At 44.8% G+C, this 27355-nt stretch overlaps 15 non-coding genes across 15 annotated transcripts; all 15 read right to left on the reverse strand.

The window, feature by feature from the left end:
* Positions 1-1248: 1248 nt before the first annotated feature.
* trnas-aga (transfer RNA serine (anticodon AGA)) lies at positions 1249-1330 on the reverse strand. Its single transcript has one exon. It is a non-coding gene; the product is annotated as a tRNA-Ser (tRNA).
* Positions 1331-2720: 1390 nt separating this feature from the next.
* On the reverse strand, positions 2721-2793 carry trnar-ucg (transfer RNA arginine (anticodon UCG)). Its single transcript has one exon. It is a non-coding gene; the product is annotated as a tRNA-Arg (tRNA).
* A 2080-nt stretch (positions 2794-4873) lies between these two features.
* trnas-aga (transfer RNA serine (anticodon AGA)) lies at positions 4874-4955 on the reverse strand. Its single transcript has one exon. It is a non-coding gene; the product is annotated as a tRNA-Ser (tRNA).
* Positions 4956-6345: 1390 nt separating this feature from the next.
* Positions 6346-6418, reverse strand: trnar-ucg (transfer RNA arginine (anticodon UCG)). Its single transcript has one exon. It is a non-coding gene; the product is annotated as a tRNA-Arg (tRNA).
* Positions 6419-8498: 2080 nt separating this feature from the next.
* Positions 8499-8580, reverse strand: trnas-aga (transfer RNA serine (anticodon AGA)). Its single transcript has one exon. It is a non-coding gene; the product is annotated as a tRNA-Ser (tRNA).
* Positions 8581-9970: 1390 nt separating this feature from the next.
* Positions 9971-10043, reverse strand: trnar-ucg (transfer RNA arginine (anticodon UCG)). Its single transcript has one exon. It is a non-coding gene; the product is annotated as a tRNA-Arg (tRNA).
* Positions 10044-12123: 2080 nt separating this feature from the next.
* On the reverse strand, positions 12124-12205 carry trnas-aga (transfer RNA serine (anticodon AGA)). The gene has a single exon. It is a non-coding gene; the product is annotated as a tRNA-Ser (tRNA).
* A 1390-nt stretch (positions 12206-13595) lies between these two features.
* On the reverse strand, positions 13596-13668 carry trnar-ucg (transfer RNA arginine (anticodon UCG)). The gene has a single exon. It is a non-coding gene; the product is annotated as a tRNA-Arg (tRNA).
* Positions 13669-15748: 2080 nt separating this feature from the next.
* Positions 15749-15830, reverse strand: trnas-aga (transfer RNA serine (anticodon AGA)). Its single transcript has one exon. It is a non-coding gene; the product is annotated as a tRNA-Ser (tRNA).
* A 1390-nt stretch (positions 15831-17220) lies between these two features.
* On the reverse strand, positions 17221-17293 carry trnar-ucg (transfer RNA arginine (anticodon UCG)). Its single transcript has one exon. It is a non-coding gene; the product is annotated as a tRNA-Arg (tRNA).
* Positions 17294-19373: 2080 nt separating this feature from the next.
* On the reverse strand, positions 19374-19455 carry trnas-aga (transfer RNA serine (anticodon AGA)). The gene has a single exon. It is a non-coding gene; the product is annotated as a tRNA-Ser (tRNA).
* A 1391-nt stretch (positions 19456-20846) lies between these two features.
* Positions 20847-20919, reverse strand: trnar-ucg (transfer RNA arginine (anticodon UCG)). The gene has a single exon. It is a non-coding gene; the product is annotated as a tRNA-Arg (tRNA).
* A 2080-nt stretch (positions 20920-22999) lies between these two features.
* On the reverse strand, positions 23000-23081 carry trnas-aga (transfer RNA serine (anticodon AGA)). Its single transcript has one exon. It is a non-coding gene; the product is annotated as a tRNA-Ser (tRNA).
* Positions 23082-24471: 1390 nt separating this feature from the next.
* Positions 24472-24544, reverse strand: trnar-ucg (transfer RNA arginine (anticodon UCG)). The gene has a single exon. It is a non-coding gene; the product is annotated as a tRNA-Arg (tRNA).
* Positions 24545-26624: 2080 nt separating this feature from the next.
* trnas-aga (transfer RNA serine (anticodon AGA)) lies at positions 26625-26706 on the reverse strand. Its single transcript has one exon. It is a non-coding gene; the product is annotated as a tRNA-Ser (tRNA).
* Positions 26707-27355: the final 649 nt, after the last annotated feature.

Below are 27355 nucleotides of genomic sequence, written 5' to 3' on the forward strand. Positions count from 1 at the left end.
CTGACTCTTCTCAGCTCTCTTTTTAGGTCTTTTCTGACATCGTTGTAACCCTCGAGCGCTCCAACTGAGTTTTCACGTTTTGTCCTAACAGAAGACTTCTTGTTCTTCTTGACCAGGGATTCCTCTTCCTTAGTAAACCACGGCTCACGCGTTCTATATCTTCCTCACTGTCTGACAGGTACATACTTATCTAGGACACACAGGAGCTTTTCCTTGAATAAGCTCCACATTTTTAATGTGCTCAGCCCCTGCTGTTTCCTACACCATTCTACGCTTCCTAAATCCTACCTCATTGCATCGTAATAAGCTCCTCATTGCAAAGTGCTCACCTACTTCCAAATCTAAAACCTGGCCAGGCTCGTTACCCACTATTAAATCTAAAGTGGCTTCGTCCCTTGAAGGCCTGTCTACATACTGTGTCAGGAAGCCCTCCTGCCCACACTGGACAAAATGTGACCCATCTATAGTAGTCGTACTGCAGTGATCCCAGTCAATATTTGGATATTGTCTTGAGTGTTCCAGAGTTTTTCATTGTCCCAGAATCCAGATGAAGTTTGTATTCCTCACGTACGGGAGCGAGAATTCTTTCAATGTCTCAGATGAGTTCCTGTCCCGAGAACATCAGAGTCAATGTCCCGTCCTCTACTCGGTCCGAGATTTCACACTTCTTCATTCTCCTCTGATTCCATTTCCCAAAGAGTTTCTCAAGATTTCCAAAGCTGGATCCTAGATTATATGGTTTGCTTCCTAAACATATTTCCAACTGCCAATTGACAATATTTTCACAGTATCTCTTCACAACTCTCTGGCTTGCACCATGTCCAGGCATGAGAAGTCCCGTTTGGTGGAGAGATTCCCGAGGCTGGTGAGTTTCACTTTGGAACAAAGGCGGTTAAGTGGCAATTTCCTGCGATTGTTTGTAATGATGGGAGAGGGAGCGGTGGGGAACGAGCACTTTGACGTGCAGGAAGAAGTGTTGCCACTGATCAGAGTCAGTGAACAGAGGACTGGGATTAAAGGAATCAAAGGAAAAGCAGCAATTCCGCTCAGGACGTTCAATAACAACTGCTGAAACCCGACGTGACGAGCAGGGTATCTGGAAAGAGAAACAGGGATAACGTTTTAGATGTGGAACATTTCTGATGAAGAACTCGAGTTTCCCAAGTCTCATCAAATGACCGGCCTGGTTTTCAAAGCAGGTTTCCTGAACTTTGACCGAAAATTGCTCCAATAGGAAGGCATTCAGAACGTAGTCAGCAGGATTCGAACCTGCGTGGGGAAACCCCAATGGATTTCTAATCCATCGCCTTAACCACTCGGCCATGACTACAGACGAGACCTGTCACCGCACTGAAAGCTGTCGCTGACGTGATGGGCTCAAGGCTTCCATCTCCTTTCATACCTTTGCTGTCATTTGGAAGCTGCTGGACACCAATGTAAAAGAACAAAAGCACAAAGTTCGGAAAAGATATTTACAGCCAAACTTAGTCAAAATTATTTTTTGAAAGGAAAATCGCACTTGGCAATTTGCTAGATCTCTTTGAGAACATGACCAACAGAGCTTATCAAGGGCGCTATTGATCTGAGTGTTCTTGGACGAGAAACAATCAAACGTTGTGACATATTCTGGCGAACGAAATGGTCTTTCCTCATGGTTACAATGAAAGAGATGGTTCCCAATAAAAGACAGGGATTAAGTCGTATCTAGATATATTTCAATGTGATAAGATTCTTTTTCCGTCCCCAATTACCCCAGAGATGGATGGGGTGAGTTAATTTTCTTCACTCTTCAGCTCCTCAGCATGGAGGAACAGACATGAAACCGCTAGAGATGGAGTTGTTGAGTTGGGAACCAGCGACACTGAAGAAACTAAGTAAAAGTGAGGACTGCAGATGCTGGAAACCAGATTTTAGATCAGAGTGATGCTGGAAAAGCACAGTCGGTAAGGCAGCATCCGAGGAGCAGCAAAGTCGACGTTTCTGTTGCCAGGCTTGATGTGTTCCGCAAACTATTTTCGTTTTTGGCTCAGATTTCCAGCAACTGCAGCTGTTTGTTTTATGTTAACCTTCATAATGTTTTGGACAAAACCAATGACCTGTTTGCATCGGAAAATCCGCAGAAGTACTGGTACACCAATATGTTTGCTGAACAAGACAACCGTTCCGTGAGCGGGAATAGGATCCGGGCCACGGTGCTTAGAGTAACGAAACCTCACAAGTAAATAACAAGACAAGGCGATAGGTACTATCGTATTTGGTCGAAATAAAAGCCCCTTTCTGAACATTTTCGTTGCAGATTATTTTCAACTTGTCTTCGAAGATTTACAAAGTGGGAAAAGGCCATTCTGCCCATTGTGCATTGCGGCTAATCAGAGAACCATCTATTCAAGTCGCAGTTTCCAACTTTGGCTCAAAGTCTTGTGTATTCTAATGTTTCCAGGGCAAGTGTCAATGAGGTTATCCTGTGTTCTTAAATGGCACAATAATGGGACAGAAGTATGACATTTTCACAACGAATTGTAACTCTTTTGAGGAGCTCATGCTCATTTCCACCCACAGAGGGAGACACCCGAGACTGACAGAAGTGTCCGTTGTGGTGAGGTGAAATTTGAAATGGACAATAGAACAAACACAAGTTCTAACTGCAGAAGCGCCATCCCGACCAGGACTTCATTGGGGAGCGTCAACACGGACCACGGTTAAAGTGAGACGTTCCCCCACGAGCCAGGTAGGACTCGAACCTACAATCTTCTGATCCGAAGTCAGACGCGTTATCCATTACGCCACTGGCCCAAATGTAACGTCACACGCTGGCAGCATGTCGATATGTAATGTGATTGATTATCACGGAATCAGAATTAAAAAGGTGAGCAAGCAGCGAAGATAATCGCCAACACAGCTTCACTTGGAAGCTTCCAATTTCTGAAGCAGTGCCTTTCACTGGCAAAGGAGAAACATTTGTCCTCAGCTGCCTGCTTCAGGGTCGGCTCCTCCTCTGCTGGAAGTTTCCATCGTTTTATTCACAGTCACGACGCGATTTCATGATTCACTGCAGTGAAAAAGTGTCATGGTGTCGTCCAAGCAAGACCCTGCAGAAACTCAGCGAGAGATCTCGGGTCATTTCGAGCTCAGGGTGTGGAATAAGACGAGATGCGTGACAGCTGTTATTGACGCCGCCACTTCACTGCCAATTAGCGGCTCAAAACGAGCCGTTGTGAGCATCAGCTTGATTTGTACCTTCCTGCAGTGCATTTGCTAAACAACATCAGATAGATCCCATCCGGCGCAGGGATTTTTTCACACTCTATTTTCACACTCTGCAGTATTTCTAATAACTCTTCCTTGTGAACCTCGATCTCTTCTCAGTCTAGACGCAATTGTCTCTATATCTTCCTCGCCAACATTTTCATTTTCTGTAGCAAATACTGTCGAACACTGTTTACGTAGTGCTTCCCCTATCTCCTCTGACTCCACACACAACTTCCCACTATTATCCTTGACTGTCCCAAAGCTAACTCTCGTCATTCTTTTATTCCTGACATACCTATGGAAAGCCTTAGGTTAACCAATGGAAAGCCTTAGCTTAACGCTGATCATATCCGCCAACAACTTCTCATGTCTCCTCCTGACTCTTCTCAGCTCTCTTTTTAGGTCTTTTCTGACATCGTTGTAACCCTCGAGCGCTCCAACTGAGTTTTCACGTTTTGTCCTAACAGAAGACTTCTTGTTCTTCTTGACCAGGGATTCCTCTTCCTTAGTAAACCACGGCTCACGCGTTCTATATCTTCCTCACTGTCTGACAGGTACATACTTATCTAGGACACACAGGAGCTTTTCCTTGAATAAGCTCCACATTTTTAATGTGCTCAGCCCCTGCTGTTTCCTACACCATTCTACGCTTCCTAAATCCTACCTCATTGCATCGTAATAAGCTCCTCATTGCAAAGTGCTCACCTACTTCCAAATCTAAAACCTGGCCAGGCTCGTTACCCACTATTAAATCTAAAGTGGCTTCGTCCCTTGAAGGCCTGTCTACATACTGTGTCAGGAAGCCCTCCTGCCCACACTGGACAAAATGTGACCCATCTATAGTAGTCGTACTGCAGTGATCCCAGTCAATATTTGGATATTGTCTTGAGTGTTCCAGAGTTTTTCATTGTCCCAGAATCCAGATGAAGTTTGTATTCCTCACGTACGGGAGCGAGAATTCTTTCAATGTCTCAGATGAGTTCCTGTCCCGAGAACATCAGAGTCAATGTCCCGTCCTCTACTCGGTCCGAGATTTCACACTTCTTCATTCTCCTCTGATTCCATTTCCCAAAGAGTTTCTCAAGATTTCCAAAGCTGGATCCTAGATTATATGGTTTGCTTCCTAAACATATTTCCAACTGCCAATTGACAATATTTTCACAGTATCTCTTCACAACTCTCTGGCTTGCACCATGTCCAGGCATGAGAAGTCCCGTTTGGTGGAGAGATTCCCGAGGCTGGTGAGTTTCACTTTGGAACAAAGGCGGTTAAGTGGCAATTTCCTGCGATTGTTTGTAATGATGGGAGAGGGAGCGGTGGGGAACGAGCACTTTGACGTGCAGGAAGAAGTGTTGCCACTGATCAGAGTCAGTGAACAGAGGACTGGGATTAAAGGAATCAAAGGAAAAGCAGCAATTCCGCTCAGGACGTTCAATAACAACTGCTGAAACCCGACGTGACGAGCAGGGTATCTGGAAAGAGAAACAGGGATAACGTTTTAGATGTGGAACATTTCTGATGAAGAACTCGAGTTTCCCAAGTCTCATCAAATGACCGGCCTGGTTTTCAAAGCAGGTTTCCTGAACTTTGACCGAAAATTGCTCCAATAGGAAGGCATTCAGAACGTAGTCAGCAGGATTCGAACCTGCGTGGGGAAACCCCAATGGATTTCTAATCCATCGCCTTAACCACTCGGCCATGACTACAGACGAGACCTGTCACCGCACTGAAAGCTGTCGCTGACGTGATGGGCTCAAGGCTTCCATCTCCTTTCATACCTTTGCTGTCATTTGGAAGCTGCTGGACACCAATGTAAAAGAACAAAAGCACAAAGTTCGGAAAAGATATTTACAGCCAAACTTAGTCAAAATTATTTTTTGAAAGGAAAATCGCACTTGGCAATTTGCTAGATCTCTTTGAGAACATGACCAACAGAGCTTATCAAGGGCGCTATTGATCTGAGTGTTCTTGGACGAGAAACAATCAAACGTTGTGACATATTCTGGCGAACGAAATGGTCTTTCCTCATGGTTACAATGAAAGAGATGGTTCCCAATAAAAGACAGGGATTAAGTCGTATCTAGATATATTTCAATGTGATAAGATTCTTTTTCCGTCCCCAATTACCCCAGAGATGGATGGGGTGAGTTAATTTTCTTCACTCTTCAGCTCCTCAGCATGGAGGAACAGACATGAAACCGCTAGAGATGGAGTTGTTGAGTTGGGAACCAGCGACACTGAAGAAACTAAGTAAAAGTGAGGACTGCAGATGCTGGAAACCAGATTTTAGATCAGAGTGATGCTGGAAAAGCACAGTCGGTAAGGCAGCATCCGAGGAGCAGCAAAGTCGACGTTTCTGTTGCCAGGCTTGATGTGTTCCGCAAACTATTTTCGTTTTTGGCTCAGATTTCCAGCAACTGCAGCTGTTTGTTTTATGTTAACCTTCATAATGTTTTGGACAAAACCAATGACCTGTTTGCATCGGAAAATCCGCAGAAGTACTGGTACACCAATATGTTTGCTGAACAAGACAACCGTTCCGTGAGCGGGAATAGGATCCGGGCCACGGTGCTTAGAGTAACGAAACCTCACAAGTAAATAACAAGACAAGGCGATAGGTACTATCGTATTTGGTCGAAATAAAAGCCCCTTTCTGAACATTTTCGTTGCAGATTATTTTCAACTTGTCTTCGAAGATTTACAAAGTGGGAAAAGGCCATTCTGCCCATTGTGCATTGCGGCTAATCAGAGAACCATCTATTCAAGTCGCAGTTTCCAACTTTGGCTCAAAGTCTTGTGTATTCTAATGTTTCCAGGGCAAGTGTCAATGAGGTTATCCTGTGTTCTTAAATGGCACAATAATGGGACAGAAGTATGACATTTTCACAACGAATTGTAACTCTTTTGAGGAGCTCATGCTCATTTCCACCCACAGAGGGAGACACCCGAGACTGACAGAAGTGTCCGTTGTGGTGAGGTGAAATTTGAAATGGACAATAGAACAAACACAAGTTCTAACTGCAGAAGCGCCATCCCGACCAGGACTTCATTGGGGAGCGTCAACACGGACCACGGTTAAAGTGAGACGTTCCCCCACGAGCCAGGTAGGACTCGAACCTACAATCTTCTGATCCGAAGTCAGACGCGTTATCCATTACGCCACTGGCCCAAATGTAACGTCACACGCTGGCAGCATGTCGATATGTAATGTGATTGATTATCACGGAATCAGAATTAAAAAGGTGAGCAAGCAGCGAAGATAATCGCCAACACAGCTTCACTTGGAAGCTTCCAATTTCTGAAGCAGTGCCTTTCACTGGCAAAGGAGAAACATTTGTCCTCAGCTGCCTGCTTCAGGGTCGGCTCCTCCTCTGCTGGAAGTTTCCATCGTTTTATTCACAGTCACGACGCGATTTCATGATTCACTGCAGTGAAAAAGTGTCATGGTGTCGTCCAAGCAAGACCCTGCAGAAACTCAGCGAGAGATCTCGGGTCATTTCGAGCTCAGGGTGTGGAATAAGACGAGATGCGTGACAGCTGTTATTGACGCCGCCACTTCACTGCCAATTAGCGGCTCAAAACGAGCCGTTGTGAGCATCAGCTTGATTTGTACCTTCCTGCAGTGCATTTGCTAAACAACATCAGATAGATCCCATCCGGCGCAGGGATTTTTTCACACTCTATTTTCACACTCTGCAGTATTTCTAATAACTCTTCCTTGTGAACCTCGATCTCTTCTCAGTCTAGACGCAATTGTCTCTATATCTTCCTCGCCAACATTTTCATTTTCTGTAGCAAATACTGTCGAACACTGTTTACGTAGTGCTTCCCCTATCTCCTCTGACTCCACACACAACTTCCCACTATTATCCTTGACTGTCCCAAAGCTAACTCTCGTCATTCTTTTATTCCTGACATACCTATGGAAAGCCTTAGGTTAACCAATGGAAAGCCTTAGCTTAACGCTGATCATATCCGCCAACAACTTCTCATGTCTCCTCCTGACTCTTCTCAGCTCTCTTTTTAGGTCTTTTCTGACATCGTTGTAACCCTCGAGCGCTCCAACTGAGTTTTCACGTTTTGTCCTAACAGAAGACTTCTTGTTCTTCTTGACCAGGGATTCCTCTTCCTTAGTAAACCACGGCTCACGCGTTCTATATCTTCCTCACTGTCTGACAGGTACATACTTATCTAGGACACACAGGAGCTTTTCCTTGAATAAGCTCCACATTTTTAATGTGCTCAGCCCCTGCTGTTTCCTACACCATTCTACGCTTCCTAAATCCTACCTCATTGCATCGTAATAAGCTCCTCATTGCAAAGTGCTCACCTACTTCCAAATCTAAAACCTGGCCAGGCTCGTTACCCACTATTAAATCTAAAGTGGCTTCGTCCCTTGAAGGCCTGTCTACATACTGTGTCAGGAAGCCCTCCTGCCCACACTGGACAAAATGTGACCCATCTATAGTAGTCGTACTGCAGTGATCCCAGTCAATATTTGGATATTGTCTTGAGTGTTCCAGAGTTTTTCATTGTCCCAGAATCCAGATGAAGTTTGTATTCCTCACGTACGGGAGCGAGAATTCTTTCAATGTCTCAGATGAGTTCCTGTCCCGAGAACATCAGAGTCAATGTCCCGTCCTCTACTCGGTCCGAGATTTCACACTTCTTCATTCTCCTCTGATTCCATTTCCCAAAGAGTTTCTCAAGATTTCCAAAGCTGGATCCTAGATTATATGGTTTGCTTCCTAAACATATTTCCAACTGCCAATTGACAATATTTTCACAGTATCTCTTCACAACTCTCTGGCTTGCACCATGTCCAGGCATGAGAAGTCCCGTTTGGTGGAGAGATTCCCGAGGCTGGTGAGTTTCACTTTGGAACAAAGGCGGTTAAGTGGCAATTTCCTGCGATTGTTTGTAATGATGGGAGAGGGAGCGGTGGGGAACGAGCACTTTGACGTGCAGGAAGAAGTGTTGCCACTGATCAGAGTCAGTGAACAGAGGACTGGGATTAAAGGAATCAAAGGAAAAGCAGCAATTCCGCTCAGGACGTTCAATAACAACTGCTGAAACCCGACGTGACGAGCAGGGTATCTGGAAAGAGAAACAGGGATAACGTTTTAGATGTGGAACATTTCTGATGAAGAACTCGAGTTTCCCAAGTCTCATCAAATGACCGGCCTGGTTTTCAAAGCAGGTTTCCTGAACTTTGACCGAAAATTGCTCCAATAGGAAGGCATTCAGAACGTAGTCAGCAGGATTCGAACCTGCGTGGGGAAACCCCAATGGATTTCTAATCCATCGCCTTAACCACTCGGCCATGACTACAGACGAGACCTGTCACCGCACTGAAAGCTGTCGCTGACGTGATGGGCTCAAGGCTTCCATCTCCTTTCATACCTTTGCTGTCATTTGGAAGCTGCTGGACACCAATGTAAAAGAACAAAAGCACAAAGTTCGGAAAAGATATTTACAGCCAAACTTAGTCAAAATTATTTTTTGAAAGGAAAATCGCACTTGGCAATTTGCTAGATCTCTTTGAGAACATGACCAACAGAGCTTATCAAGGGCGCTATTGATCTGAGTGTTCTTGGACGAGAAACAATCAAACGTTGTGACATATTCTGGCGAACGAAATGGTCTTTCCTCATGGTTACAATGAAAGAGATGGTTCCCAATAAAAGACAGGGATTAAGTCGTATCTAGATATATTTCAATGTGATAAGATTCTTTTTCCGTCCCCAATTACCCCAGAGATGGATGGGGTGAGTTAATTTTCTTCACTCTTCAGCTCCTCAGCATGGAGGAACAGACATGAAACCGCTAGAGATGGAGTTGTTGAGTTGGGAACCAGCGACACTGAAGAAACTAAGTAAAAGTGAGGACTGCAGATGCTGGAAACCAGATTTTAGATCAGAGTGATGCTGGAAAAGCACAGTCGGTAAGGCAGCATCCGAGGAGCAGCAAAGTCGACGTTTCTGTTGCCAGGCTTGATGTGTTCCGCAAACTATTTTCGTTTTTGGCTCAGATTTCCAGCAACTGCAGCTGTTTGTTTTATGTTAACCTTCATAATGTTTTGGACAAAACCAATGACCTGTTTGCATCGGAAAATCCGCAGAAGTACTGGTACACCAATATGTTTGCTGAACAAGACAACCGTTCCGTGAGCGGGAATAGGATCCGGGCCACGGTGCTTAGAGTAACGAAACCTCACAAGTAAATAACAAGACAAGGCGATAGGTACTATCGTATTTGGTCGAAATAAAAGCCCCTTTCTGAACATTTTCGTTGCAGATTATTTTCAACTTGTCTTCGAAGATTTACAAAGTGGGAAAAGGCCATTCTGCCCATTGTGCATTGCGGCTAATCAGAGAACCATCTATTCAAGTCGCAGTTTCCAACTTTGGCTCAAAGTCTTGTGTATTCTAATGTTTCCAGGGCAAGTGTCAATGAGGTTATCCTGTGTTCTTAAATGGCACAATAATGGGACAGAAGTATGACATTTTCACAACGAATTGTAACTCTTTTGAGGAGCTCATGCTCATTTCCACCCACAGAGGGAGACACCCGAGACTGACAGAAGTGTCCGTTGTGGTGAGGTGAAATTTGAAATGGACAATAGAACAAACACAAGTTCTAACTGCAGAAGCGCCATCCCGACCAGGACTTCATTGGGGAGCGTCAACACGGACCACGGTTAAAGTGAGACGTTCCCCCACGAGCCAGGTAGGACTCGAACCTACAATCTTCTGATCCGAAGTCAGACGCGTTATCCATTACGCCACTGGCCCAAATGTAACGTCACACGCTGGCAGCATGTCGATATGTAATGTGATTGATTATCACGGAATCAGAATTAAAAAGGTGAGCAAGCAGCGAAGATAATCGCCAACACAGCTTCACTTGGAAGCTTCCAATTTCTGAAGCAGTGCCTTTCACTGGCAAAGGAGAAACATTTGTCCTCAGCTGCCTGCTTCAGGGTCGGCTCCTCCTCTGCTGGAAGTTTCCATCGTTTTATTCACAGTCACGACGCGATTTCATGATTCACTGCAGTGAAAAAGTGTCATGGTGTCGTCCAAGCAAGACCCTGCAGAAACTCAGCGAGAGATCTCGGGTCATTTCGAGCTCAGGGTGTGGAATAAGACGAGATGCGTGACAGCTGTTATTGACGCCGCCACTTCACTGCCAATTAGCGGCTCAAAACGAGCCGTTGTGAGCATCAGCTTGATTTGTACCTTCCTGCAGTGCATTTGCTAAACAACATCAGATAGATCCCATCCGGCGCAGGGATTTTTTCACACTCTATTTTCACACTCTGCAGTATTTCTAATAACTCTTCCTTGTGAACCTCGATCTCTTCTCAGTCTAGACGCAATTGTCTCTATATCTTCCTCGCCAACATTTTCATTTTCTGTAGCAAATACTGTCGAACACTGTTTACGTAGTGCTTCCCCTATCTCCTCTGACTCCACACACAACTTCCCACTATTATCCTTGACTGTCCCAAAGCTAACTCTCGTCATTCTTTTATTCCTGACATACCTATGGAAAGCCTTAGGTTAACCAATGGAAAGCCTTAGCTTAACGCTGATCATATCCGCCAACAACTTCTCATGTCTCCTCCTGACTCTTCTCAGCTCTCTTTTTAGGTCTTTTCTGACATCGTTGTAACCCTCGAGCGCTCCAACTGAGTTTTCACGTTTTGTCCTAACAGAAGACTTCTTGTTCTTCTTGACCAGGGATTCCTCTTCCTTAGTAAACCACGGCTCACGCGTTCTATATCTTCCTCACTGTCTGACAGGTACATACTTATCTAGGACACACAGGAGCTTTTCCTTGAATAAGCTCCACATTTTTAATGTGCTCAGCCCCTGCTGTTTCCTACACCATTCTACGCTTCCTAAATCCTACCTCATTGCATCGTAATAAGCTCCTCATTGCAAAGTGCTCACCTACTTCCAAATCTAAAACCTGGCCAGGCTCGTTACCCACTATTAAATCTAAAGTGGCTTCGTCCCTTGAAGGCCTGTCTACATACTGTGTCAGGAAGCCCTCCTGCCCACACTGGACAAAATGTGACCCATCTATAGTAGTCGTACTGCAGTGATCCCAGTCAATATTTGGATATTGTCTTGAGTGTTCCAGAGTTTTTCATTGTCCCAGAATCCAGATGAAGTTTGTATTCCTCACGTACGGGAGCGAGAATTCTTTCAATGTCTCAGATGAGTTCCTGTCCCGAGAACATCAGAGTCAATGTCCCGTCCTCTACTCGGTCCGAGATTTCACACTTCTTCATTCTCCTCTGATTCCATTTCCCAAAGAGTTTCTCAAGATTTCCAAAGCTGGATCCTAGATTATATGGTTTGCTTCCTAAACATATTTCCAACTGCCAATTGACAATATTTTCACAGTATCTCTTCACAACTCTCTGGCTTGCACCATGTCCAGGCATGAGAAGTCCCGTTTGGTGGAGAGATTCCCGAGGCTGGTGAGTTTCACTTTGGAACAAAGGCGGTTAAGTGGCAATTTCCTGCGATTGTTTGTAATGATGGGAGAGGGAGCGGTGGGGAACGAGCACTTTGACGTGCAGGAAGAAGTGTTGCCACTGATCAGAGTCAGTGAACAGAGGACTGGGATTAAAGGAATCAAAGGAAAAGCAGCAATTCCGCTCAGGACGTTCAATAACAACTGCTGAAACCCGACGTGACGAGCAGGGTATCTGGAAAGAGAAACAGGGATAACGTTTTAGATGTGGAACATTTCTGATGAAGAACTCGAGTTTCCCAAGTCTCATCAAATGACCGGCCTGGTTTTCAAAGCAGGTTTCCTGAACTTTGACCGAAAATTGCTCCAATAGGAAGGCATTCAGAACGTAGTCAGCAGGATTCGAACCTGCGTGGGGAAACCCCAATGGATTTCTAATCCATCGCCTTAACCACTCGGCCATGACTACAGACGAGACCTGTCACCGCACTGAAAGCTGTCGCTGACGTGATGGGCTCAAGGCTTCCATCTCCTTTCATACCTTTGCTGTCATTTGGAAGCTGCTGGACACCAATGTAAAAGAACAAAAGCACAAAGTTCGGAAAAGATATTTACAGCCAAACTTAGTCAAAATTATTTTTTGAAAGGAAAATCGCACTTGGCAATTTGCTAGATCTCTTTGAGAACATGACCAACAGAGCTTATCAAGGGCGCTATTGATCTGAGTGTTCTTGGACGAGAAACAATCAAACGTTGTGACATATTCTGGCGAACGAAATGGTCTTTCCTCATGGTTACAATGAAAGAGATGGTTCCCAATAAAAGACAGGGATTAAGTCGTATCTAGATATATTTCAATGTGATAAGATTCTTTTTCCGTCCCCAATTACCCCAGAGATGGATGGGGTGAGTTAATTTTCTTCACTCTTCAGCTCCTCAGCATGGAGGAACAGACATGAAACCGCTAGAGATGGAGTTGTTGAGTTGGGAACCAGCGACACTGAAGAAACTAAGTAAAAGTGAGGACTGCAGATGCTGGAAACCAGATTTTAGATCAGAGTGATGCTGGAAAAGCACAGTCGGTAAGGCAGCATCCGAGGAGCAGCAAAGTCGACGTTTCTGTTGCCAGGCTTGATGTGTTCCGCAAACTATTTTCGTTTTTGGCTCAGATTTCCAGCAACTGCAGCTGTTTGTTTTATGTTAACCTTCATAATGTTTTGGACAAAACCAATGACCTGTTTGCATCGGAAAATCCGCAGAAGTACTGGTACACCAATATGTTTGCTGAACAAGACAACCGTTCCGTGAGCGGGAATAGGATCCGGGCCACGGTGCTTAGAGTAACGAAACCTCACAAGTAAATAACAAGACAAGGCGATAGGTACTATCGTATTTGGTCGAAATAAAAGCCCCTTTCTGAACATTTTCGTTGCAGATTATTTTCAACTTGTCTTCGAAGATTTACAAAGTGGGAAAAGGCCATTCTGCCCATTGTGCATTGCGGCTAATCAGAGAACCATCTATTCAAGTCGCAGTTTCCAACTTTGGCTCAAAGTCTTGTGTATTCTAATGTTTCCAGGGCAAGTGTCAATGAGGTTATCCTGTGTTCTTAAATGGCACAATAATGGGACAGAAGTATGACATTTTCACAACGAATTGTAACTCTTTTGAGGAGCTCATGCTCATTTCCACCCACAGAGGGAGACACCCGAGACTGACAGAAGTGTCCGTTGTGGTGAGGTGAAATTTGAAATGGACAATAGAACAAACACAAGTTCTAACTGCAGAAGCGCCATCCCGACCAGGACTTCATTGGGGAGCGTCAACACGGACCACGGTTAAAGTGAGACGTTCCCCCACGAGCCAGGTAGGACTCGAACCTACAATCTTCTGATCCGAAGTCAGACGCGTTATCCATTACGCCACTGGCCCAAATGTAACGTCACACGCTGGCAGCATGTCGATATGTAATGTGATTGATTATCACGGAATCAGAATTAAAAAGGTGAGCAAGCAGCGAAGATAATCGCCAACACAGCTTCACTTGGAAGCTTCCAATTTCTGAAGCAGTGCCTTTCACTGGCAAAGGAGAAACATTTGTCCTCAGCTGCCTGCTTCAGGGTCGGCTCCTCCTCTGCTGGAAGTTTCCATCGTTTTATTCACAGTCACGACGCGATTTCATGATTCACTGCAGTGAAAAAGTGTCATGGTGTCGTCCAAGCAAGACCCTGCAGAAACTCAGCGAGAGATCTCGGGTCATTTCGAGCTCAGGGTGTGGAATAAGACGAGATGCGTGACAGCTGTTATTGACGCCGCCACTTCACTGCCAATTAGCGGCTCAAAACGAGCCGTTGTGAGCATCAGCTTGATTTGTACCTTCCTGCAGTGCATTTGCTAAACAACATCAGATAGATCCCATCCGGCGCAGGGATTTTTTCACACTCTATTTTCACACTCTGCAGTATTTCTAATAACTCTTCCTTGTGAACCTCGATCTCTTCTCAGTCTAGACGCAATTGTCTCTATATCTTCCTCGCCAACATTTTCATTTTCTGTAGCAAATACTGTCGAACACTGTTTACGTAGTGCTTCCCCTATCTCCTCTGACTCCACACACAACTTCCCACTATTATCCTTGACTGTCCCAAAGCTAACTCTCGTCATTCTTTTATTCCTGACATACCTATGGAAAGCCTTAGGTTAACCAATGGAAAGCCTTAGCTTAACGCTGATCATATCCGCCAACAACTTCTCATGTCTCCTCCTGACTCTTCTCAGCTCTCTTTTTAGGTCTTTTCTGACATCGTTGTAACCCTCGAGCGCTCCAACTGAGTTTTCACGTTTTGTCCTAACAGAAGACTTCTTGTTCTTCTTGACCAGGGATTCCTCTTCCTTAGTAAACCACGGCTCACGCGTTCTATATCTTCCTCACTGTCTGACAGGTACATACTTATCTAGGACACACAGGAGCTTTTCCTTGAATAAGCTCCACATTTTTAATGTGCTCAGCCCCTGCTGTTTCCTACACCATTCTACGCTTCCTAAATCCTACCTCATTGCATCGTAATAAGCTCCTCATTGCAAAGTGCTCACCTACTTCCAAATCTAAAACCTGGCCAGGCTCGTTACCCACTATTAAATCTAAAGTGGCTTCGTCCCTTGAAGGCCTGTCTACATACTGTGTCAGGAAGCCCTCCTGCCCACACTGGACAAAATGTGACCCATCTATAGTAGTCGTACTGCAGTGATCCCAGTCAATATTTGGATATTGTCTTGAGTGTTCCAGAGTTTTTCATTGTCCCAGAATCCAGATGAAGTTTGTATTCCTCACGTACGGGAGCGAGAATTCTTTCAATGTCTCAGATGAGTTCCTGTCCCGAGAACATCAGAGTCAATGTCCCGTCCTCTACTCGGTCCGAGATTTCACACTTCTTCATTCTCCTCTGATTCCATTTCCCAAAGAGTTTCTCAAGATTTCCAAAGCTGGATCCTAGATTATATGGTTTGCTTCCTAAACATATTTCCAACTGCCAATTGACAATATTTTCACAGTATCTCTTCACAACTCTCTGGCTTGCACCATGTCCAGGCATGAGAAGTCCCGTTTGGTGGAGAGATTCCCGAGGCTGGTGAGTTTCACTTTGGAACAAAGGCGGTTAAGTGGCAATTTCCTGCGATTGTTTGTAATGATGGGAGAGGGAGCGGTGGGGAACGAGCACTTTGACGTGCAGGAAGAAGTGTTGCCACTGATCAGAGTCAGTGAACAGAGGACTGGGATTAAAGGAATCAAAGGAAAAGCAGCAATTCCGCTCAGGACGTTCAATAACAACTGCTGAAACCCGACGTGACGAGCAGGGTATCTGGAAAGAGAAACAGGGATAACGTTTTAGATGTGGAACATTTCTGATGAAGAACTCGAGTTTCCCAAGTCTCATCAAATGACCGGCCTGGTTTTCAAAGCAGGTTTCCTGAACTTTGACCGAAAATTGCTCCAATAGGAAGGCATTCAGAACGTAGTCAGCAGGATTCGAACCTGCGTGGGGAAACCCCAATGGATTTCTAATCCATCGCCTTAACCACTCGGCCATGACTACAGACGAGACCTGTCACCGCACTGAAAGCTGTCGCTGACGTGATGGGCTCAAGGCTTCCATCTCCTTTCATACCTTTGCTGTCATTTGGAAGCTGCTGGACACCAATGTAAAAGAACAAAAGCACAAAGTTCGGAAAAGATATTTACAGCCAAACTTAGTCAAAATTATTTTTTGAAAGGAAAATCGCACTTGGCAATTTGCTAGATCTCTTTGAGAACATGACCAACAGAGCTTATCAAGGGCGCTATTGATCTGAGTGTTCTTGGACGAGAAACAATCAAACGTTGTGACATATTCTGGCGAACGAAATGGTCTTTCCTCATGGTTACAATGAAAGAGATGGTTCCCAATAAAAGACAGGGATTAAGTCGTATCTAGATATATTTCAATGTGATAAGATTCTTTTTCCGTCCCCAATTACCCCAGAGATGGATGGGGTGAGTTAATTTTCTTCACTCTTCAGCTCCTCAGCATGGAGGAACAGACATGAAACCGCTAGAGATGGAGTTGTTGAGTTGGGAACCAGCGACACTGAAGAAACTAAGTAAAAGTGAGGACTGCAGATGCTGGAAACCAGATTTTAGATCAGAGTGATGCTGGAAAAGCACAGTCGGTAAGGCAGCATCCGAGGAGCAGCAAAGTCGACGTTTCTGTTGCCAGGCTTGATGTGTTCCGCAAACTATTTTCGTTTTTGGCTCAGATTTCCAGCAACTGCAGCTGTTTGTTTTATGTTAACCTTCATAATGTTTTGGACAAAACCAATGACCTGTTTGCATCGGAAAATCCGCAGAAGTACTGGTACACCAATATGTTTGCTGAACAAGACAACCGTTCCGTGAGCGGGAATAGGATCCGGGCCACGGTGCTTAGAGTAACGAAACCTCACAAGTAAATAACAAGACAAGGCGATAGGTACTATCGTATTTGGTCGAAATAAAAGCCCCTTTCTGAACATTTTCGTTGCAGATTATTTTCAACTTGTCTTCGAAGATTTACAAAGTGGGAAAAGGCCATTCTGCCCATTGTGCATTGCGGCTAATCAGAGAACCATCTATTCAAGTCGCAGTTTCCAACTTTGGCTCAAAGTCTTGTGTATTCTAATGTTTCCAGGGCAAGTGTCAATGAGGTTATCCTGTGTTCTTAAATGGCACAATAATGGGACAGAAGTATGACATTTTCACAACGAATTGTAACTCTTTTGAGGAGCTCATGCTCATTTCCACCCACAGAGGGAGACACCCGAGACTGACAGAAGTGTCCGTTGTGGTGAGGTGAAATTTGAAATGGACAATAGAACAAACACAAGTTCTAACTGCAGAAGCGCCATCCCGACCAGGACTTCATTGGGGAGCGTCAACACGGACCACGGTTAAAGTGAGACGTTCCCCCACGAGCCAGGTAGGACTCGAACCTACAATCTTCTGATCCGAAGTCAGACGCGTTATCCATTACGCCACTGGCCCAAATGTAACGTCACACGCTGGCAGCATGTCGATATGTAATGTGATTGATTATCACGGAATCAGAATTAAAAAGGTGAGCAAGCAGCGAAGATAATCGCCAACACAGCTTCACTTGGAAGCTTCCAATTTCTGAAGCAGTGCCTTTCACTGGCAAAGGAGAAACATTTGTCCTCAGCTGCCTGCTTCAGGGTCGGCTCCTCCTCTGCTGGAAGTTTCCATCGTTTTATTCACAGTCACGACGCGATTTCATGATTCACTGCAGTGAAAAAGTGTCATGGTGTCGTCCAAGCAAGACCCTGCAGAAACTCAGCGAGAGATCTCGGGTCATTTCGAGCTCAGGGTGTGGAATAAGACGAGATGCGTGACAGCTGTTATTGACGCCGCCACTTCACTGCCAATTAGCGGCTCAAAACGAGCCGTTGTGAGCATCAGCTTGATTTGTACCTTCCTGCAGTGCATTTGCTAAACAACATCAGATAGATCCCATCCGGCGCAGGGATTTTTTCACACTCTATTTTCACACTCTGCAGTATTTCTAATAACTCTTCCTTGTGAACCTCGATCTCTTCTCAGTCTAGACGCAATTGTCTCTATATCTTCCTCGCCAACATTTTCATTTTCTGTAGCAAATACTGTCGAACACTGTTTACGTAGTGCTTCCCCTATCTCCTCTGACTCCACACACAACTTCCCACTATTATCCTTGACTGTCCCAAAGCTAACTCTCGTCATTCTTTTATTCCTGACATACCTATGGAAAGCCTTAGGTTAACCAATGGAAAGCCTTAGCTTAACGCTGATCATATCCGCCAACAACTTCTCATGTCTCCTCCTGACTCTTCTCAGCTCTCTTTTTAGGTCTTTTCTGACATCGTTGTAACCCTCGAGCGCTCCAACTGAGTTTTCACGTTTTGTCCTAACAGAAGACTTCTTGTTCTTCTTGACCAGGGATTCCTCTTCCTTAGTAAACCACGGCTCACGCGTTCTATATCTTCCTCACTGTCTGACAGGTACATACTTATCTAGGACACACAGGAGCTTTTCCTTGAATAAGCTCCACATTTTTAATGTGCTCAGCCCCTGCTGTTTCCTACACCATTCTACGCTTCCTAAATCCTACCTCATTGCATCGTAATAAGCTCCTCATTGCAAAGTGCTCACCTACTTCCAAATCTAAAACCTGGCCAGGCTCGTTACCCACTATTAAATCTAAAGTGGCTTCGTCCCTTGAAGGCCTGTCTACATACTGTGTCAGGAAGCCCTCCTGCCCACACTGGACAAAATGTGACCCATCTATAGTAGTCGTACTGCAGTGATCCCAGTCAATATTTGGATATTGTCTTGAGTGTTCCAGAGTTTTTCATTGTCCCAGAATCCAGATGAAGTTTGTATTCCTCACGTACGGGAGCGAGAATTCTTTCAATGTCTCAGATGAGTTCCTGTCCCGAGAACATCAGAGTCAATGTCCCGTCCTCTACTCGGTCCGAGATTTCACACTTCTTCATTCTCCTCTGATTCCATTTCCCAAAGAGTTTCTCAAGATTTCCAAAGCTGGATCCTAGATTATATGGTTTGCTTCCTAAACATATTTCCAACTGCCAATTGACAATATTTTCACAGTATCTCTTCACAACTCTCTGGCTTGCACCATGTCCAGGCATGAGAAGTCCCGTTTGGTGGAGAGATTCCCGAGGCTGGTGAGTTTCACTTTGGAACAAAGGCGGTTAAGTGGCAATTTCCTGCGATTGTTTGTAATGATGGGAGAGGGAGCGGTGGGGAACGAGCACTTTGACGTGCAGGAAGAAGTGTTGCCACTGATCAGAGTCAGTGAACAGAGGACTGGGATTAAAGGAATCAAAGGAAAAGCAGCAATTCCGCTCAGGACGTTCAATAACAACTGCTGAAACCCGACGTGACGAGCAGGGTATCTGGAAAGAGAAACAGGGATAACGTTTTAGATGTGGAACATTTCTGATGAAGAACTCGAGTTTCCCAAGTCTCATCAAATGACCGGCCTGGTTTTCAAAGCAGGTTTCCTGAACTTTGACCGAAAATTGCTCCAATAGGAAGGCATTCAGAACGTAGTCAGCAGGATTCGAACCTGCGTGGGGAAACCCCAATGGATTTCTAATCCATCGCCTTAACCACTCGGCCATGACTACAGACGAGACCTGTCACCGCACTGAAAGCTGTCGCTGACGTGATGGGCTCAAGGCTTCCATCTCCTTTCATACCTTTGCTGTCATTTGGAAGCTGCTGGACACCAATGTAAAAGAACAAAAGCACAAAGTTCGGAAAAGATATTTACAGCCAAACTTAGTCAAAATTATTTTTTGAAAGGAAAATCGCACTTGGCAATTTGCTAGATCTCTTTGAGAACATGACCAACAGAGCTTATCAAGGGCGCTATTGATCTGAGTGTTCTTGGACGAGAAACAATCAAACGTTGTGACATATTCTGGCGAACGAAATGGTCTTTCCTCATGGTTACAATGAAAGAGATGGTTCCCAATAAAAGACAGGGATTAAGTCGTATCTAGATATATTTCAATGTGATAAGATTCTTTTTCCGTCCCCAATTACCCCAGAGATGGATGGGGTGAGTTAATTTTCTTCACTCTTCAGCTCCTCAGCATGGAGGAACAGACATGAAACCGCTAGAGATGGAGTTGTTGAGTTGGGAACCAGCGACACTGAAGAAACTAAGTAAAAGTGAGGACTGCAGATGCTGGAAACCAGATTTTAGATCAGAGTGATGCTGGAAAAGCACAGTCGGTAAGGCAGCATCCGAGGAGCAGCAAAGTCGACGTTTCTGTTGCCAGGCTTGATGTGTTCCGCAAACTATTTTCGTTTTTGGCTCAGATTTCCAGCAACTGCAGCTGTTTGTTTTATGTTAACCTTCATAATGTTTTGGACAAAAACCAATGACCTGTTTGCATCGGAAAATCCGCAGAAGTACTGGTACACCAATATGTTTGCTGAACAAGACAACCGTTCCGTGAGCGGGAATAGGATCCGGGCCACGGTGCTTAGAGTAACGAAACCTCACAAGTAAATAACAAGACAAGGCGATAGGTACTATCGTATTTGGTCGAAATAAAAGCCCCTTTCTGAACATTTTCGTTGCAGATTATTTTCAACTTGTCTTCGAAGATTTACAAAGTGGGAAAAGGCCATTCTGCCCATTGTGCATTGCGGCTAATCAGAGAACCATCTATTCAAGTCGCAGTTTCCAACTTTGGCTCAAAGTCTTGTGTATTCTAATGTTTCCAGGGCAAGTGTCAATGAGGTTATCCTGTGTTCTTAAATGGCACAATAATGGGACAGAAGTATGACATTTTCACAACGAATTGTAACTCTTTTGAGGAGCTCATGCTCATTTCCACCCACAGAGGGAGACACCCGAGACTGACAGAAGTGTCCGTTGTGGTGAGGTGAAATTTGAAATGGACAATAGAACAAACACAAGTTCTAACTGCAGAAGCGCCATCCCGACCAGGACTTCATTGGGGAGCGTCAACACGGACCACGGTTAAAGTGAGACGTTCCCCCACGAGCCAGGTAGGACTCGAACCTACAATCTTCTGATCCGAAGTCAGACGCGTTATCCATTACGCCACTGGCCCAAATGTAACGTCACACGCTGGCAGCATGTCGATATGTAATGTGATTGATTATCACGGAATCAGAATTAAAAAGGTGAGCAAGCAGCGAAGATAATCGCCAACACAGCTTCACTTGGAAGCTTCCAATTTCTGAAGCAGTGCCTTTCACTGGCAAAGGAGAAACATTTGTCCTCAGCTGCCTGCTTCAGGGTCGGCTCCTCCTCTGCTGGAAGTTTCCATCGTTTTATTCACAGTCACGACGCGATTTCATGATTCACTGCAGTGAAAAAGTGTCATGGTGTCGTCCAAGCAAGACCCTGCAGAAACTCAGCGAGAGATCTCGGGTCATTTCGAGCTCAGGGTGTGGAATAAGACGAGATGCGTGACAGCTGTTATTGACGCCGCCACTTCACTGCCAATTAGCGGCTCAAAACGAGCCGTTGTGAGCATCAGCTTGATTTGTACCTTCCTGCAGTGCATTTGCTAAACAACATCAGATAGATCCCATCCGGCGCAGGGATTTTTTCACACTCTATTTTCACACTCTGCAGTATTTCTAATAACTCTTCCTTGTGAACCTCGATCTCTTCTCAGTCTAGACGCAATTGTCTCTATATCTTCCTCGCCAACATTTTCATTTTCTGTAGCAAATACTGTCGAACACTGTTTACGTAGTGCTTCCCCTATCTCCTCTGACTCCACACACAACTTCCCACTATTATCCTTGACTGTCCCAAAGCTAACTCTCGTCATTCTTTTATTCCTGACATACCTATGGAAAGCCTTAGGTTAACCAATGGAAAGCCTTAGCTTAACGCTGATCATATCCGCCAACAACTTCTCATGTCTCCTCCTGACTCTTCTCAGCTCTCTTTTTAGGTCTTTTCTGACATCGTTGTAACCCTCGAGCGCTCCAACTGAGTTTTCACGTTTTGTCCTAACAGAAGACTTCTTGTTCTTCTTGACCAGGGATTCCTCTTCCTTAGTAAACCACGGCTCACGCGTTCTATATCTTCCTCACTGTCTGACAGGTACATACTTATCTAGGACACACAGGAGCTTTTCCTTGAATAAGCTCCACATTTTTAATGTGCTCAGCCCCTGCTGTTTCCTACACCATTCTACGCTTCCTAAATCCTACCTCATTGCATCGTAATAAGCTCCTCATTGCAAAGTGCTCACCTACTTCCAAATCTAAAACCTGGCCAGGCTCGTTACCCACTATTAAATCTAAAGTGGCTTCGTCCCTTGAAGGCCTGTCTACATACTGTGTCAGGAAGCCCTCCTGCCCACACTGGACAAAATGTGACCCATCTATAGTAGTCGTACTGCAGTGATCCCAGTCAATATTTGGATATTGTCTTGAGTGTTCCAGAGTTTTTCATTGTCCCAGAATCCAGATGAAGTTTGTATTCCTCACGTACGGGAGCGAGAATTCTTTCAATGTCTCAGATGAGTTCCTGTCCCGAGAACATCAGAGTCAATGTCCCGTCCTCTACTCGGTCCGAGATTTCACACTTCTTCATTCTCCTCTGATTCCATTTCCCAAAGAGTTTCTCAAGATTTCCAAAGCTGGATCCTAGATTATATGGTTTGCTTCCTAAACATATTTCCAACTGCCAATTGACAATATTTTCACAGTATCTCTTCACAACTCTCTGGCTTGCACCATGTCCAGGCATGAGAAGTCCCGTTTGGTGGAGAGATTCCCGAGGCTGGTGAGTTTCACTTTGGAACAAAGGCGGTTAAGTGGCAATTTCCTGCGATTGTTTGTAATGATGGGAGAGGGAGCGGTGGGGAACGAGCACTTTGACGTGCAGGAAGAAGTGTTGCCACTGATCAGAGTCAGTGAACAGAGGACTGGGATTAAAGGAATCAAAGGAAAAGCAGCAATTCCGCTCAGGACGTTCAATAACAACTGCTGAAACCCGACGTGACGAGCAGGGTATCTGGAAAGAGAAACAGGGATAACGTTTTAGATGTGGAACATTTCTGATGAAGAACTCGAGTTTCCCAAGTCTCATCAAATGACCGGCCTGGTTTTCAAAGCAGGTTTCCTGAACTTTGACCGAAAATTGCTCCAATAGGAAGGCATTCAGAACGTAGTCAGCAGGATTCGAACCTGCGTGGGGAAACCCCAATGGATTTCTAATCCATCGCCTTAACCACTCGGCCATGACTACAGACGAGACCTGTCACCGCACTGAAAGCTGTCGCTGACGTGATGGGCTCAAGGCTTCCATCTCCTTTCATACCTTTGCTGTCATTTGGAAGCTGCTGGACACCAATGTAAAAGAACAAAAGCACAAAGTTCGGAAAAGATATTTACAGCCAAACTTAGTCAAAATTATTTTTTGAAAGGAAAATCGCACTTGGCAATTTGCTAGATCTCTTTGAGAACATGACCAACAGAGCTTATCAAGGGCGCTATTGATCTGAGTGTTCTTGGACGAGAAACAATCAAACGTTGTGACATATTCTGGCGAACGAAATGGTCTTTCCTCATGGTTACAATGAAAGAGATGGTTCCCAATAAAAGACAGGGATTAAGTCGTATCTAGATATATTTCAATGTGATAAGATTCTTTTTCCGTCCCCAATTACCCCAGAGATGGATGGGGTGAGTTAATTTTCTTCACTCTTCAGCTCCTCAGCATGGAGGAACAGACATGAAACCGCTAGAGATGGAGTTGTTGAGTTGGGAACCAGCGACACTGAAGAAACTAAGTAAAAGTGAGGACTGCAGATGCTGGAAACCAGATTTTAGATCAGAGTGATGCTGGAAAAGCACAGTCGGTAAGGCAGCATCCGAGGAGCAGCAAAGTCGACGTTTCTGTTGCCAGGCTTGATGTGTTCCGCAAACTATTTTCGTTTTTGGCTCAGATTTCCAGCAACTGCAGCTGTTTGTTTTATGTTAACCTTCATAATGTTTTGGACAAAACCAATGACCTGTTTGCATCGGAAAATCCGCAGAAGTACTGGTACACCAATATGTTTGCTGAACAAGACAACCGTTCCGTGAGCGGGAATAGGATCCGGGCCACGGTGCTTAGAGTAACGAAACCTCACAAGTAAATAACAAGACAAGGCGATAGGTACTATCGTATTTGGTCGAAATAAAAGCCCCTTTCTGAACATTTTCGTTGCAGATTATTTTCAACTTGTCTTCGAAGATTTACAAAGTGGGAAAAGGCCATTCTGCCCATTGTGCATTGCGGCTAATCAGAGAACCATCTATTCAAGTCGCAGTTTCCAACTTTGGCTCAAAGTCTTGTGTATTCTAATGTTTCCAGGGCAAGTGTCAATGAGGTTATCCTGTGTTCTTAAATGGCACAATAATGGGACAGAAGTATGACATTTTCACAACGAATTGTAACTCTTTTGAGGAGCTCATGCTCATTTCCACCCACAGAGGGAGACACCCGAGACTGACAGAAGTGTCCGTTGTGGTGAGGTGAAATTTGAAATGGACAATAGAACAAACACAAGTTCTAACTGCAGAAGCGCCATCCCGACCAGGACTTCATTGGGGAGCGTCAACACGGACCACGGTTAAAGTGAGACGTTCCCCCACGAGCCAGGTAGGACTCGAACCTACAATCTTCTGATCCGAAGTCAGACGCGTTATCCATTACGCCACTGGCCCAAATGTAACGTCACACGCTGGCAGCATGTCGATATGTAATGTGATTGATTATCACGGAATCAGAATTAAAAAGGTGAGCAAGCAGCGAAGATAATCGCCAACACAGCTTCACTTGGAAGCTTCCAATTTCTGAAGCAGTGCCTTTCACTGGCAAAGGAGAAACATTTGTCCTCAGCTGCCTGCTTCAGGGTCGGCTCCTCCTCTGCTGGAAGTTTCCATCGTTTTATTCACAGTCACGACGCGATTTCATGATTCACTGCAGTGAAAAAGTGTCATGGTGTCGTCCAAGCAAGACCCTGCAGAAACTCAGCGAGAGATCTCGGGTCATTTCGAGCTCAGGGTGTGGAATAAGACGAGATGCGTGACAGCTGTTATTGACGCCGCCACTTCACTGCCAATTAGCGGCTCAAAACGAGCCGTTGTGAGCATCAGCTTGATTTGTACCTTCCTGCAGTGCATTTGCTAAACAACATCAGATAGATCCCATCCGGCGCAGGGATTTTTTCACACTCTATTTTCACACTCTGCAGTATTTCTAATAACTCTTCCTTGTGAACCTCGATCTCTTCTCAGTCTAGACGCAATTGTCTCTATATCTTCCTCGCCAACATTTTCATTTTCTGTAGCAAATACTGTCGAACACTGTTTACGTAGTGCTTCCCCTATCTCCTCTGACTCCACACACAACTTCCCACTATTATCCTTGACTGTCCCAAAGCTAACTCTCGTCATTCTTTTATTCCTGACATACCTATGGAAAGCCTTAGGTTAACCAATGGAAAGCCTTAGCTTAACGCTGATCATATCCGCCAACAACTTCTCATGTCTCCTCCTGACTCTTCTCAGCTCTCTTTTTAGGTCTTTTCTGACATCGTTGTAACCCTCGAGCGCTCCAACTGAGTTTTCACGTTTTGTCCTAACAGAAGACTTCTTGTTCTTCTTGACCAGGGATTCCTCTTCCTTAGTAAACCACGGCTCACGCGTTCTATATCTTCCTCACTGTCTGACAGGTACATACTTATCTAGGACACACAGGAGCTTTTCCTTGAATAAGCTCCACATTTTTAATGTGCTCAGCCCCTGCTGTTTCCTACACCATTCTACGCTTCCTAAATCCTACCTCATTGCATCGTAATAAGCTCCTCATTGCAAAGTGCTCACCTACTTCCAAATCTAAAACCTGGCCAGGCTCGTTACCCACTATTAAATCTAAAGTGGCTTCGTCCCTTGAAGGCCTGTCTACATACTGTGTCAGGAAGCCCTCCTGCCCACACTGGACAAAATGTGACCCATCTATAGTAGTCGTACTGCAGTGATCCCAGTCAATATTTGGATATTGTCTTGAGTGTTCCAGAGTTTTTCATTGTCCCAGAATCCAGATGAAGTTTGTATTCCTCACGTACGGGAGCGAGAATTCTTTCAATGTCTCAGATGAGTTCCTGTCCCGAGAACATCAGAGTCAATGTCCCGTCCTCTACTCGGTCCGAGATTTCACACTTCTTCATTCTCCTCTGATTCCATTTCCCAAAGAGTTTCTCAAGATTTCCAAAGCTGGATCCTAGATTATATGGTTTGCTTCCTAAACATATTTCCAACTGCCAATTGACAATATTTTCACAGTATCTCTTCACAACTCTCTGGCTTGCACCATGTCCAGGCATGAGAAGTCCCGTTTGGTGGAGAGATTCCCGAGGCTGGTGAGTTTCACTTTGGAACAAAGGCGGTTAAGTGGCAATTTCCTGCGATTGTTTGTAATGATGGGAGAGGGAGCGGTGGGGAACGAGCACTTTGACGTGCAGGAAGAAGTGTTGCCACTGATCAGAGTCAGTGAACAGAGGACTGGGATTAAAGGAATCAAAGGAAAAGCAGCAATTCCGCTCAGGACGTTCAATAACAACTGCTGAAACCCGACGTGACGAGCAGGGTATCTGGAAAGAGAAACAGGGATAACGTTTTAGATGTGGAACATTTCTGATGAAGAACTCGAGTTTCCCAAGTCTCATCAAATGACCGGCCTGGTTTTCAAAGCAGGTTTCCTGAACTTTGACCGAAAATTGCTCCAATAGGAAGGCATTCAGAACGTAGTCAGCAGGATTCGAACCTGCGTGGGGAAACCCCAATGGATTTCTAATCCATCGCCTTAACCACTCGGCCATGACTACAGACGAGTCCTGTCACCGCACTGAAAGCTGTCGCTGACGTGATGGGCTCAAGGCTTCCATCTCCTTTCATACCTTTGCTGTCATTTGGAAGCTGCTGGACACCAATGTAAAAGAACAAAAGCACAAAGTTCGGAAAAGATATTTACAGCCAAACTTAGTCAAAATTATTTTTGAAAGGAAAATCGCACTTGGCAATTTGCTAGATCTCTTTGAGAACATGACCAACAGAGCTTATCAAGGGCGCTATTGATCTGAGTGTTCTTGGACGAGAAACAATCAAACGTTGTGACATATTCTGGCGAACGAAATGGTCTTTCCTCATGGTTACAATGAAAGAGATGGTTCCCAATAAAAGACAGGGATTAAGTCGTATCTAGATATATTTCAATGTGATAAGATTCTTTTTCCGTCCCCAATTACCCCAGAGATGGATGGGGTGAGTTAATTTTCTTCACTCTTCAGCTCCTCAGCATGGAGGAACAGACATGAAACCGCTAGAGATGGAGTTGTTGAGTTGGGAACCAGCGACACTGAAGAAACTAAGTAAAAGTGAGGACTGCAGATGCTGGAAACCAGATTTTAGATCAGAGTGATGCTGGAAAAGCACAGTCGGTAAGGCAGCATCCGAGGAGCAGCAAAGTCGACGTTT

The sequence above is a fragment of the Hemiscyllium ocellatum genome, chromosome 46, assembly GCF_020745735.1.
Source record: "Hemiscyllium ocellatum isolate sHemOce1 chromosome 46, sHemOce1.pat.X.cur, whole genome shotgun sequence".
NCBI classification, from domain to species: Eukaryota; Metazoa; Chordata; class Chondrichthyes; order Orectolobiformes; family Hemiscylliidae; genus Hemiscyllium; species Hemiscyllium ocellatum.